This window comes from Eublepharis macularius, chromosome 1 (assembly GCF_028583425.1).
Source record: "Eublepharis macularius isolate TG4126 chromosome 1, MPM_Emac_v1.0, whole genome shotgun sequence".
NCBI lineage: Eukaryota > Metazoa > Chordata > Lepidosauria > Squamata > Eublepharidae > Eublepharis > Eublepharis macularius.
In genome coordinates, this window is record NC_072790.1 from 28,035,282 (window position 1) to 28,047,754 (window position 12,473).

Sequence of the window (12,473 nt, forward strand, 5' to 3'; positions counted from 1 at the left end):
TTTAAAGCTGCCATTAGGGTTGCAAGATCTATTTACCCTCCCAATAGGAAGGGGACCCAGCACTTACTCCCCCCCCCCTTCACATGTGTGTGCTTCGCACGGGTCTGATTTAGGGCCAAAACGAGCCTGTTTGGGGCCCAAATCAGCCCCGTGTAAAGCATGGAAGAGCTCCCAATGTGATGCAATGATGTCACTTCTAGGAGTGATGCTATCAATCCGCCATGGAAGCACCCCTTGGAGGCCTGTTCCCCCGCCTCCCCCTCCCACCGGCCAGTGAGTGGTGTTAGAGGGCAGAGGGTGGGAGCAGGGGATCCCCCGCCCCCATCAGCGGGGGAACAGCAACTCTAGTTGCCATCTTCCAGGTGGGGAGGAGAAAGCACAATGCACAATGCGTTGCGACCAACTAACTAAATGAAGCAATTACTATCTAATAAATATCAATGAAAGGCATCTCATATAGTTAATCAGTATCTTCAATTTCATATATTCATTTTACATGCACAATGACTGCCAAAACAACAATATAGAACTCAGAGGACATCACATATAATCAAGGCTTTTTTTCAGCGGGAACGTGGTGGAACAGAGTTCCGGCACTTCTTGAAAATGGTCACATGGCTGGTGGCCCCACCCCCTGATCTCCAGACAGAGGGCAGTTTAGATTGCCCTCCATGCCACCAAGTTGCGTGGAGGGGAATCTACACTCCCCTCTGTCTGGAGATCAGGGGGCGGGGCCACCAGCCATGTGACCATTTTCAAGAGGTGCCAAAACTCTGTTCCACCACGTTCCCGCTGAAAAAAAGCCCTGCAAAGAACCAGGATTGCTGTTGCTTCTATGGATCATAAGCTGCAAAGTCTTAAGCAAAAATTTATGTTCAGGGTATACTGGAGACCAGAGTGCCTTTTTAATAAAGGACTAAGTACAGTGCCTAATTGTTGGTGTTCTAACTTATCAGACACATCTCTTAAGCACATGCTTTATGCATGCCCAGTTATTCAGTCTTTTTGGGAGGAAGTTGTCACTCATATTAATTTTGTATTAGAATACTCATTGTTTTTTTTTGAGGATGTTTGTCTTTTTAACCTCTTTGTCTCCTGGAGTCTAAGTGACGGTCAATGAAAATGGACCATGCCCTTACTGTACATAGAAAACTCGTATTACAGCACTGGAGAGACATGCCCAATTCCCATAATTTAATGGATTAAGGACCTTACAACTTTTTCAATATTTGAACATATGACATATAGACAACAATTGTGCATGGACTTTTTTTAAAACAATATTTGGAACCCTTTTACAGATGCTTATACATAGGTCTGCCACAATTGTTGTCAAATTTTTACTTCTATTTTGTATGAGGTTTCTTTCAACTGTAATTTTTAAAAAAAAATGTATTTTGAGCAGTACTGCGTCTGCACAGCAACAATATTTGTAGCAGTGGCTGGATGGATAGCTGCTGGTCATGCATGCTTGATTGCTGTGCCCCGGGTCATTGTAGGAGGTCTGTTTTAAAAGCGGCAAAGTTAGGTTGTAGGTGCTGCTTTTGCACATGTGCCCATCAGCGGCATTCCCCTCTTCTTCTTCTCTTGCTTTTCACAATCAGGGCCTTTTCATTTCTTTTTTTTTTTTTTAAAAAGATCTGTTTGCCAAGGTGTGTACCTCCAAACCTATGAAAGCCTTCATCAAATTCATCGGAGTGCCTCATCTCAGAGCTGCGCTCCCATCCAAATTAATACTCTCAGTGTGCTTCCAAGGGATTAAGAATATAATTAGCTAAGACTTTCTTAGCAGCTGACAGCCCTGATCAATTTCCTTTTTGGTATATGGGAGTATGAAGACACTCAGTTTATTAGTTTGGATGGGAACGCAAGTCGGATGTAAGAACCAGATGAAGCTGACCTGGACTTCCCTTAGCTATGGACAGGATTCCTGACTCTGGAGAATTCATCCTTAACCAAGAGACGACTCTTTTTAATGTTCCTTTGGTGCTTATAGGTAGTAGAAGGGTACAATGGGGATGCTGGAAGTTAAAAGATGGTGGAGCATCTCTTTGCAGCAAGCATACTTGTACTGTGGGGAGCACACCAAAGCTAGCATGGTGGTCAGGCCAAGTTCTTCAGCCTGCTTTCCTCGTGTCTGCTCTGCAGTTGTCCCTTTTTTACCTAGATTGCTAATCTCATGGGCCTCCTTCTTTCTGGCTGCCCCTCTTCTCTCTCTCTCTCCCTCCAGCCTCCAAGAGGGCAACATGATCTGTCCATCTCTCTGAGTCAGACGCAGTGATGCCTCTCTCACCTTTCCTATCACAGTATGCAGGGCTTTGGTTGTTGTTGGTTCTCCGGCCCTGAAAGCCTTCGACAATACTATGCAGGGCTTTTTTTCAGCTGGAATGCAGTGGAATGGAGTTCCGGAACCTCTTGAAAATGGTCACATGGCTGGTGGCCCCGCCCCCTGATCTCCAGACAGAGAGGAGTTTTGATTGCCCTCCGCGCCGCTGAGCGGTGCGGAGGGCAATCTAAACTCCCCTCTGTCTGGAGATCAGGGGGCGTGGCCACCAGCCATGTGACCATTTTCTCCGAGGGCAACCCACTGAGTTCCACCACCTCTTTCGCCAGAAAAAAAGCCCTGACAGTATGGATTTCTTTACCATTAAAAATCCTTTCCTTTCTTAAAGGAAAAAAAACCTCATGTGGATTTTATCCTAAAGTAGCCTCCCCTCTGCTTTCCACATAGCCAGCTTGTTGGACTTAATGAGCAGAGGTTAATTAGTGCGCTATAGAATATAAGAAGACAGACTCCAGTGTTTCAGCTCTAGAAAAATACTTTACTACATATTATAGCTAACTGACTCCTACATTTTGATGGTCAGACTAGAACACAATACTGTCTGATTAAAGACAACGACTGAAACTGTGACCAAACAAAGAGCAATAAAACCTTAGTATATGTTGCTAGTTAATCGCACCACAATAAACTGGTTTATCCAATAGACTATCCTAGATCTCTTAAGCAAGCATAAAGACTCCCCTTTCTATGTGGGAACTTTCCCTTGACAGCCTTTTTGGTGTATTGGTTGTCCTGCCAATGGGCAGATGGTTCTTTTGGGATTTGAGGACAATTAAACACTTTAATGGTGAAAGAAAATGACTTTATTACTCAAAGCAAATACAATCAAAGCATATACATAAAGATACAAGACAAGAGAATAAACATACAGATAGCATAACATAAAGGAAAGATGCAACCTAATGCAAACAATGCCCTTTCAGTCACCGGGGGGACCCTCACGGACGGCAAGGGGCAGACTCCACGGCCAAGTTCTGTAAAGCACAACACCGGCTTTTGCCTGTACCGAGTCCCTCCCTACTAAGATGGTTCTCGCTCTTTAAAGCTGGATATGCCCACCTGCAACACTACCCTCCCCAGAAGGGTCTTGATGAGAGGAAAGGTGATCAATCAGAGGGCCAAGGCCAAGGAATGCTTTCAGTGTCAAGCTGGCCTTGGTGATCTAAGCCTAGCTGATAAGGCTAAGCGCCTGGCACCTATCCAAGGCCTGATTGCCCGGTCTTCCCCTAATCAAGATATACTCTTCTCGAGGTCAGAGCTTACCTCAGTCAGAATCAGCACCAGCTGGCAAGAGCTTGCATCGGAAGAAAGTGAAACAGCTTAACAAGGCACATATTCAAAGGCCAAAGATGGCTCTTTAGGCAAGATGGATGGACCTATGGCACCACTAACTCCTCGGAATAAAATTCCCTTCCACGATTCCAATACAGTGGTTAAGAGTGCGGGATTCTAATCTGGAGAACCGGGTTTGATTCCCCACTCCTCCACTTGAAGCCAGCTGGGTGACCTTGGGTCAGTCACAGCTTCTAGGAGCTCTCTCAGCCCCACCCACTTCACAGGGTGTTTTGTTGTGGGGATAATAATAACATACTTTGTAAAGTCATCCTGAAGGGTGGTATATAAATTGAATGTTGTTGTTATTATTATTATTATATGTAAACTAACTGACTAAATAAACAGAACAACAATTTCTTTCATGACTGAACGTAGGACACTTGCTAAAATCCCAACACAGCTGAAGTTAACAGGGGGGAGGGGGGGAGCCATGGTAAAACACTGTGAGTTCAGACACAAAATACTGATCATTCAGTTCTGGTAGGTTTGCCAGGCCAACCCTGGTAACAGGCAGGAGAATTGGGAGGGGCATGGGGGACATGTGACATTGGAAGCAATATCACTACAGCACTTCCAGGTACAACCCAGAAGTGACAATGGGTTTTATCATAGAGTTTCTGTCGATTCCTAGAGCTACCCATTGTCACTTATGGGTTATGCCTGGAATTGACATACCAACACAAAGGCCAGCTGTGTTTTTATTTTTCTTCTGCCACCACTTGGAGCAGCAACAGGCAACAGCAGCAGTCAGTGGGAGAACTCCTGCCATAGCAGAAGGCCTGGCAACTCTAAGTTCTGGACATTTTCAAACATTCTTTAAAAGGACCCCTGTGTTCAAAGGTGCTCATCAATGCATGCAGCAACTCCGGAAATATATGCTTCTGTTCCTATATAGACATCTGTTAAAAGTTCACTTTGTGACAAAAGCAAATATCTTCTTATTTTGCACAAGGAAATTGGAATTCAGTACAGTACCGGCCTGGAAGGCACCTTGTCATTTATTTTCCAAAGCTGTTTTGGGAGCTGAGAAAAGGCCAGTCCACAAGAGTCCTCGCCTGTCTGTTTAGAACAATTTGAAGCTGCCACAATCTCCTCTCTATTTGACATTGAATGTCAATATGCTATCAGCTTGGTGCCTCCATAATGAAGTCGTCGCCTGCTCCTCAGAGCTAATTAGCTCAGCTATAACAAAAAGTGTGCGTCCTCATAAAATAATGAGTACAAATAGGGTTATTTAACAAATAGCAGTTGAAAGGATACTGTTTTACTGATAGCATTGTAATGCAGATTTCCCTTTAAGCTTGATACAGCATGACTCCTCCTGGTACAGTAAATGCTGGTGGCTTCATTCATCTCTCTCTTCTTTGAGAAGGACATAATCGAGATCACTAGAAAAAAAGGCCCCTTTGATCACATACAGCTAGAATGTAATGTCTGAACCTGGTGGTTTTCAAATGGTCTTTCTGGGATTCCTTCGAAGCTTAATGTGAATTCCCCAGTGATAAGATTGGTAATGCTGAACAACCTTCTCTGGAAAACAAACAAACTCTGCCCGCTGTTTGCAGTCTTCCCCGGTGGATTGCTGGGTTAGTTCAAGGGTGCTATCTTGGAGTCTCTCTATTCGAGACGCCTCAGCGTGTGTTCGTCAAGTGTTAGCCGGGAAGCATAGTTTAAAAAAAACAGAGCCAGCAAAGATCACTCCTCAGAGAGTTTGTTAATTTCATCTTCACCTCCCAGAAGGCTCTTTCAATTTCCCCTCTCCAGTCTAAAACTGTGTAGTATTGCAACCAGAGGGCAGCAAGGAATGGAAATGGGCTTCAGCTGCTTTCCGTAGCTGGTCTTGAACCTGGAGAGGTTATAATGGGCTGAAGTGTCCCATCTGGCATTTCACAGCCCCTTCACACAGCTCCAGTGTATAGCAAACCCTTTGCTCTGCTGCTGGCTCTGTCTTTTTAAACTGCTTTCCCTGGCTAACGTTGCATCTCCCGACACGTGTTCTTCATGTGTCAGATGTCTCACCTTGTTTATGAAAGGTGAAGGGTCATGAAGGTGGGGTTAGGGACAATGGTTGGGACAGAAGACAGAGTGCACATATTCCAGAAAATGCTAATATATGCAAAGAAATCCACAGTAAGATTGTTAAATAGACAGGACTTCCTCTTTTCCAGTCCTCATTTGAATGGTGCAAGCAAGCCTCAGATGTGAGTGGAATGATCATGGAAATGTGTTGTTAATTAACCCAGTAAAACAGGGACGGATTTAACACAGGATTAGGAAAGCAATCACATAAGCATCTGTCAAAAGAGTAATGGAAGGGTTCCCATCTTTTTGCCACTCTTGCTGTACGAACAAAATTGTGATTGTAAGATGTCCAAAGTACTACCAAATGTCTGTTGCGATTGGAACGTGATGAAAAATAGCACTGAATTTTTAAATATGAAATGTTAAGCAAGGAATCAACTTCTAGGCATCTGGGATCTGTCCTTTTCTTTTTAAAGAGGAACAAGCTATGTCTAATCTGCATCTGTTATTGTGAGAACATGATTGTTCCAAATGAATTACACTCTTAAGAGGAAGTCTCCCCCCTCACTATTACTGTGCAATTGGGATAAAGTGATTGCAGCTTGCATGCCAACCTGTTTACTCACAAGCAAGTTCTACTGTGTTTGATAGAACTCACTTCCAAGTAACTATGAGTCTCTCTACACGAGACACCTCGGCATGTGTTCGTCAAGTGTAGAAAGATGCAATCTTAACCGGGATATGTAGTTTAAAAAGACAGAGTTGGTGGAGCTCGCTGCTCAGAGAGTTTGTTAATTTCATCTTTGCCACCCTGGAAGCGCTGTCAATTTCACCCTGTCCAGTATAAAACTGTGTGGGATGGCAACCAGAGGGCAGCGAGGAATGGAAATGGGCTGGAACTGCCTTCCAGAGCTGGGCTTGGACTTGGAGAGTTTATAATGGTATGAAGTTTCCCTTCTGGCCTTTCACAGCCCTTTCACACAGCTCTTGTGTACAGCAAAGCTTTGGTTCTGCCACCAGCTCTGTCTTTTTAAACTACCCTTCTCGGCTAACATTGCATCTCCCATCACATGTTCTTCACGTGTCAGATGTCTCACGTAGAGGGACTCGAAGTTTGCTGCCTTCATTTATTTCCTTTATTACTTTCACTTTACCCTGTGGTTGAGTCTCGAGGTGGGCTATTGTAATCGTCCTCACTCCTTTGGTCTGCCGTGTGCTGACGATACTCGGAACACTCGTCTGTTCGGTTCATGGTCTGCTCTTGTGTTGTGGTGGTCCGGCAGCTGACTTTTCATCAAGCAGTTCGTTTGGCTGTTTGCTCAAGACCGTTCATCGGGTTACTTTTCAGGAATTCAAAGCTGTACAGTACATTACAACGTGTTGACAGCATAAGCAATGTCTGGTACACAGAACAACAGAAGAATATCATACAGGGGGTAGCAAGTCCTAGTTAGATAGGCATGTGAAGCCTGTATCTTCTCTCTGACAAGCACCTCTGTCTCCAGACTGCTGCTCTCTGGGCAATATCCTTCTTCTTGGAACAGTGTAGAACTCTCAGCTAGGTGCCTATTGAGTATATTAGTTCCCGAATAGACCATTTCTTTACTGTATAATCAGTTCACCAGGTAATTGCTGTGTAATTGCTCTGCCAACAAAATAGACCCTATTTCATGCATGCATGCTCTCACACAGCCTGTCCAAGCAGAGAAGGTTCACATGATTTTATTTTAAATGTTAATTTTGTAATTTGCAATAGAGGCTTTATGTCTGCAAGCCATCCAGGGACCCCTGCTTTGGCTGGGAAGTAAGACAGGAACTAGAGTTCCCAACTTCCAGGTGGTGGCTGGAGATCTCGAATTTTAACTGATCTCTAGACGACAGAGATCAGTTCCCCTGGAGAAAATGGCTGCCTTGGAAGGTGGACTCTCTGCCGTTATACACCACTGAGGTCCTTCCCCTCCCCAAACTCCACCCTTTCCAGGGTCTACCCCCCCTCCACAAATCTCCAGGAATTTCCCAACCTGGAGCAAGTCACCGTAACAGGAACATGAAGATGGCTGAGCCAATTACCCCACTAAAATATAATACATACAAGATAAAGCAGTATTTAATGTAACTGTTTGCTCATTTTTTGCCAATACATTCATGGTAGTTATTTATAACCTACTCAATAGAAAACAAAAAAGGGAGAAAAACAAATTCAGGTGCCAGATTCTACAAATTTTAAACTATTCTTCAGGTGTGCTATTGAATTAGCTTTCTCATTTGTGGCTGACCTCAAGGTCAGCTAGTAAAATGTTGTATTCGGATTGCACTGTTTTTAGCTTTATATTTTCTCATTACAGAATGATTCTGTACTGTAGACAGGGTAGCAGAATAAAATCTCTTTTTATCCAACCCAGTAAAATGACTTTTTTGAGATGTTCTTTCATGCCCCCCCCATACATAGGAGGCACCTCAAATATATTCTTCTTATGTAATGCTACTAAGTTAATTCAGCAGCTTTCAGCCACCAGGAATGAACAGCTGTTTCCACATCTGTGCAGCTTGCAAACCATGACCGCACCATTTGTGCTGAACAACACCTTTACCTAGGGAAGCTTTTTTTTATATGGCTCAGTGGAAGGAAAGCAGTATTTGAATAAAGTCATAAGAGAAAGGAGATCAGAGAAAGACAAGCTATATGTGATGCCAGAGCCGTCTCCAAAACGGGAATGAGGAGGCGATTTTGCAAATGTCTCCCAATTGTCGTGCGCAAATTGGATGGGCAGTCAGGCAACAGGAAATGGTCCGAGAACAGCAACTGCCTGTATGCAGAAGGCATACCAGTTTCAACATTCTGCATCAAAAGAATTTCAGCTGCTCACTGGCTGAAAATTCATTGGTAATTATCAGATTACTCCAGCAGAGTATTCCAGAGTTCAGACATTTGTCATCCAGGGACTGCTTCCGGTGCAAACATTTCCCCCAGCAGCGGCAGCGCTGCGTCTTCGTTATGTGCATTCCTAGTGGTGGCTGTTGTGTTAGGGCTAGTATTGAGAGCCAGTGTAGTACAGTGGTTAGTATTAGAAATGGGAAAATTTTCCCAACAGTTAAGAGTGTCAGACTAGGAGACCCAGGCTTGCATTCCCCACTCTTCTGAGGAAGCTTTCTGGGTGACCTTAGACCAGTCAAATACTGTTGGAAGAGGAGGATTTAACTCTGTCCTTTTCCTCAGATTTCAGAGGGGGACAAACCAAAGAGTTAGAAAGATAGAGAGGTCAGGGCACTCTGTTCATTGTTTACTGCTCTGACTGTCCTTTGATATGTAGATTGCTATTCTCAGGATTTCCCCCTCCTGACTTCCTCCCTCTCACTTCTTCTCTTCCTGGCTTTGTTCCAGGCAACATCTCTCTCCTTCTCCTCCCTCCATCTTGGAAGCATGGATGCAGGCCTTACCCTGCCATCCATGTCCATCCTTAGACTAAATAGGTAGTTTGGATCTGTCTCTCCTCCTTTCCTATCAAAGTATGGAGTTCCTACAATAAAGAACTCTCATTTCTTTTCTAAATATAAAGTAAAAATATGATTCATTATTTTCTCTTCTGCACACACACACCAACCAGCAGAACCAGCTCACAACCACCTATAATCACGCTTCCTATGCCAAACGATAGACTCTGCTAACAGCCCAAACATGAAATCTTTTAATTAGGTTTCTGGGGCCTACATAACTATTTATTTATCAAATATTTTCAGCCTAACCTACCTTACAAGGTTGTTATGAGGGTAAAGTGGAGGAGAGGAGAACGATATAAGTAGTTTTGGGTTTCCATTGGGGGAAAAGGTGGGGTGTAAATGAAGTAAATAAAATTAATGAATAAATCCCGATATTACAGTCTTAGCAGTAGATGCCCCAAACCTAACCCTGTCAGAACACAAGTTTCAAAAATAAGTAAACGTTAATTTAATTTATTTAATAAACATGAAAGAAACTTGTGAAGTAAAGCCATGCATTGACCTCCCCAGCTAAGCACTACAAAAAGTTGCAACAGAAAAACTTCCTTGAGCCTCAGTGAGGAAGGCAGATGATAGGTAATGCAAATAAATAAATAAATAATTCAGGCCAGTTGCAGCTGTCGGCAGTGTCCTATTCCCCACCACTGCTCCCATTGCCTACCATCATTCAGAGCAGAAACAGGAGGGGGGGGAATGTAAAACTCACAATGTTGTGTGCGGTGTCATGTCACCACTAGACATGGGCACAAACAGCAATGCAAAGCAAAAAAAGCCACAAACACCCTGAACAGCTGTTGGCGAACAAGCTGTTCATGAGGCCCCATTCTGAACGAACAAGTGGTCATTGCAAGCCTCGTTCATTGCATTCGTCCTCCGTTCGTCAAGCCAGACAGTCTGGCACCTGCAATCAATTCCCCAGGCAATGGAGGCATGGACTGTCTGAACTCTATCTGAACTCCTTCTGGCTTTAATTCTGGCTTGTAAGTTACCCCTCAAAGTAGCTTCCAGGCAGCAGACAGTCCAGTTTTTGCCACAGGGAAGGGGGAGAGCCATGGATCGTGCCTTTCCCGGGTTGCAATCTCTCTGAAACTTGGCGGGGGGGGGGGGTCTTCAGAGGACAGTGAGGACTATGTCCCCTGCAAATTTGGTAGATATTGGACATTGGGAAGGTCAGTTGGTAACCCCTCAAAGTAGCTGCCAGCAGACACTGCTGTTTTTACCAGGACAGGGCCCTTTAAACTATCAGTTGGCAGGCAGCAGGGGGGAATCCCCCCTGCTACCTGCCAGCTGATAGTTTAAAGGGATCTTTTTAGGGCCAGGTAAGTGGGTTTGAGGGGAAGGGGGCTAAGTGGGGGGGTTGGGGGTGGTTCTGGCCCCCACGAACAACAAACAATAAACATGTTCGGGAACAGGTCATGTTCGTCCATGTTCGTTGTTCGTTGTTCGTGGATGGCAACGAACCATGAATAGCGTGTTTGTTTTTTTCCCTCCCTTCATGCCCATGTCTAGTCACCACTGGTAAAAAAAAAATGAATTGACGCCGGGTAACTCTAGGGAACTAGCAATTCCTAGAGCTACCTGTGTCACTTTCAGTTGTTTATTATTATTATTATTTTTACCAGCAGTGATATGTTGCAGCCCTCCCATTACCCCACCCAGAACCCTCCTACTTGTTGTCAGGCAGTGCCAAGGTAGTCTGGCAGTTTACTGGCCAGTTAATATATATATATATGCTATCCAGAAACAGTATCTCCATCTCTCTCTCTTTCCTTAAGTTGCACTTGTCTAAAACTCTTCCTAAGTATCCTCAGCTTGCTTTCCCCTCACTGTAAAAGAACTTTTTGTGGTTTTAAAAAATCTCTGTTCTCCTCCTTGGTATTAAAGGCAGACAAAGTTATAACAAGGCAGAGGAAAAGGCGCCTCAGGAACAACACCACAGTTTACCTCAGGGTGGCTAGCTGTAGTGCCTGGCAGGCCAATAAGTAAACATTTCTTTGGCCTCTTTCATAGGTATGTTTGGTGGTAGGAAAGGGAAATGCAGCGTGTGGGTAATAGTTCTCAGTTAATACCCCCAACAATGCATGTCACCATCAAGAGGACAGTGGCACTGGACTGAGTGGGGTTTTCCTGCCAAAAATACTTAAGTACCACTCCTGCCACCCCAAACCCACCACAGTGCCCTGGCCAGAGATGTCTGAATGTCTTCTGGGCAGTTTGGCACAGTGAAAAATGCTGGTGTATGTGGGAGGGCAGGGCCCACCCAGGCTAGATAATTGTTAAAAATGCAGTTTTATTTCAGTAAACCGAATGTACCAATACAATTCCTTGTGAATAACTGGACCGGACAGTTCCGTTCCATGCCATGCCATACCATCTCCAGCTGTACGCTTCTCAGAAGAATCCAAGATTTACGGTATTCCTTTTACTCCCTGCTCGTGTTGCTTCGGTCTCTTTTGATATACAACTTAATGAAATGGCTTCTGGTAATAGACATATATCGGCGAGTGCCATTAAAACTCTGCTCAAACAGCAGCACAGCTGATTTCAGGATAAAAAGTGTCAATTTGAGGTAGTTCCCAATATTAACTTTATGGGCCTGAAGCCTCCCTCAGCCCCTAGAAAGCACCACACGGTCAATGAGACCTTGGCATTGCACATAAGACATAAAATATTCCTACTTAGTGAAGGTAATTATGAATCCCAGCTTGCCTCCTATCAATGCGATTAATACTGGCAGGTTACAATATAATAACTACTGAACTGTTGCACTGGCCTTTGGAACATTAAGTGTTCCTAGCTGGGGAGTTATAAAGCTGACACCATTTTGACAACAATAAATATATATATAGCTTGTAGAGTTGGGATAAATGGCTTGGTGATTCCAACCCCCACCCACCAACAAGTTTATATCGAAGCCATCAATCTGTGTCAGTTATTTCCACCAGCTGAGTTGCCTGGATCCTTTTCACGTGGTGGCCTCTTAGAGCAGAAAAGGAAAAGAAAGTGCAGTTGTGTTCTTGATCGTTGACTCTTCTTCCCCAGAGACAGGAGGAAAGTAGTTGAATTTTACTCCTGTCTCTGCTGTACAGGAGAATAAAAAATGGGAATGGCTATGAAGGGGTTCTATGCTGCCTACTGATTTTGGATTTGCTGAATGAGTTTGCGCTCCACTTGCGCTCCACTTGATTACGTAGCGGAGCGCGAGTGAACAGGGAGGAATACACGTGAGTCAATTCACTTGCCGTTCAAGTGTCATTCGTCACTTGTAGCTTGG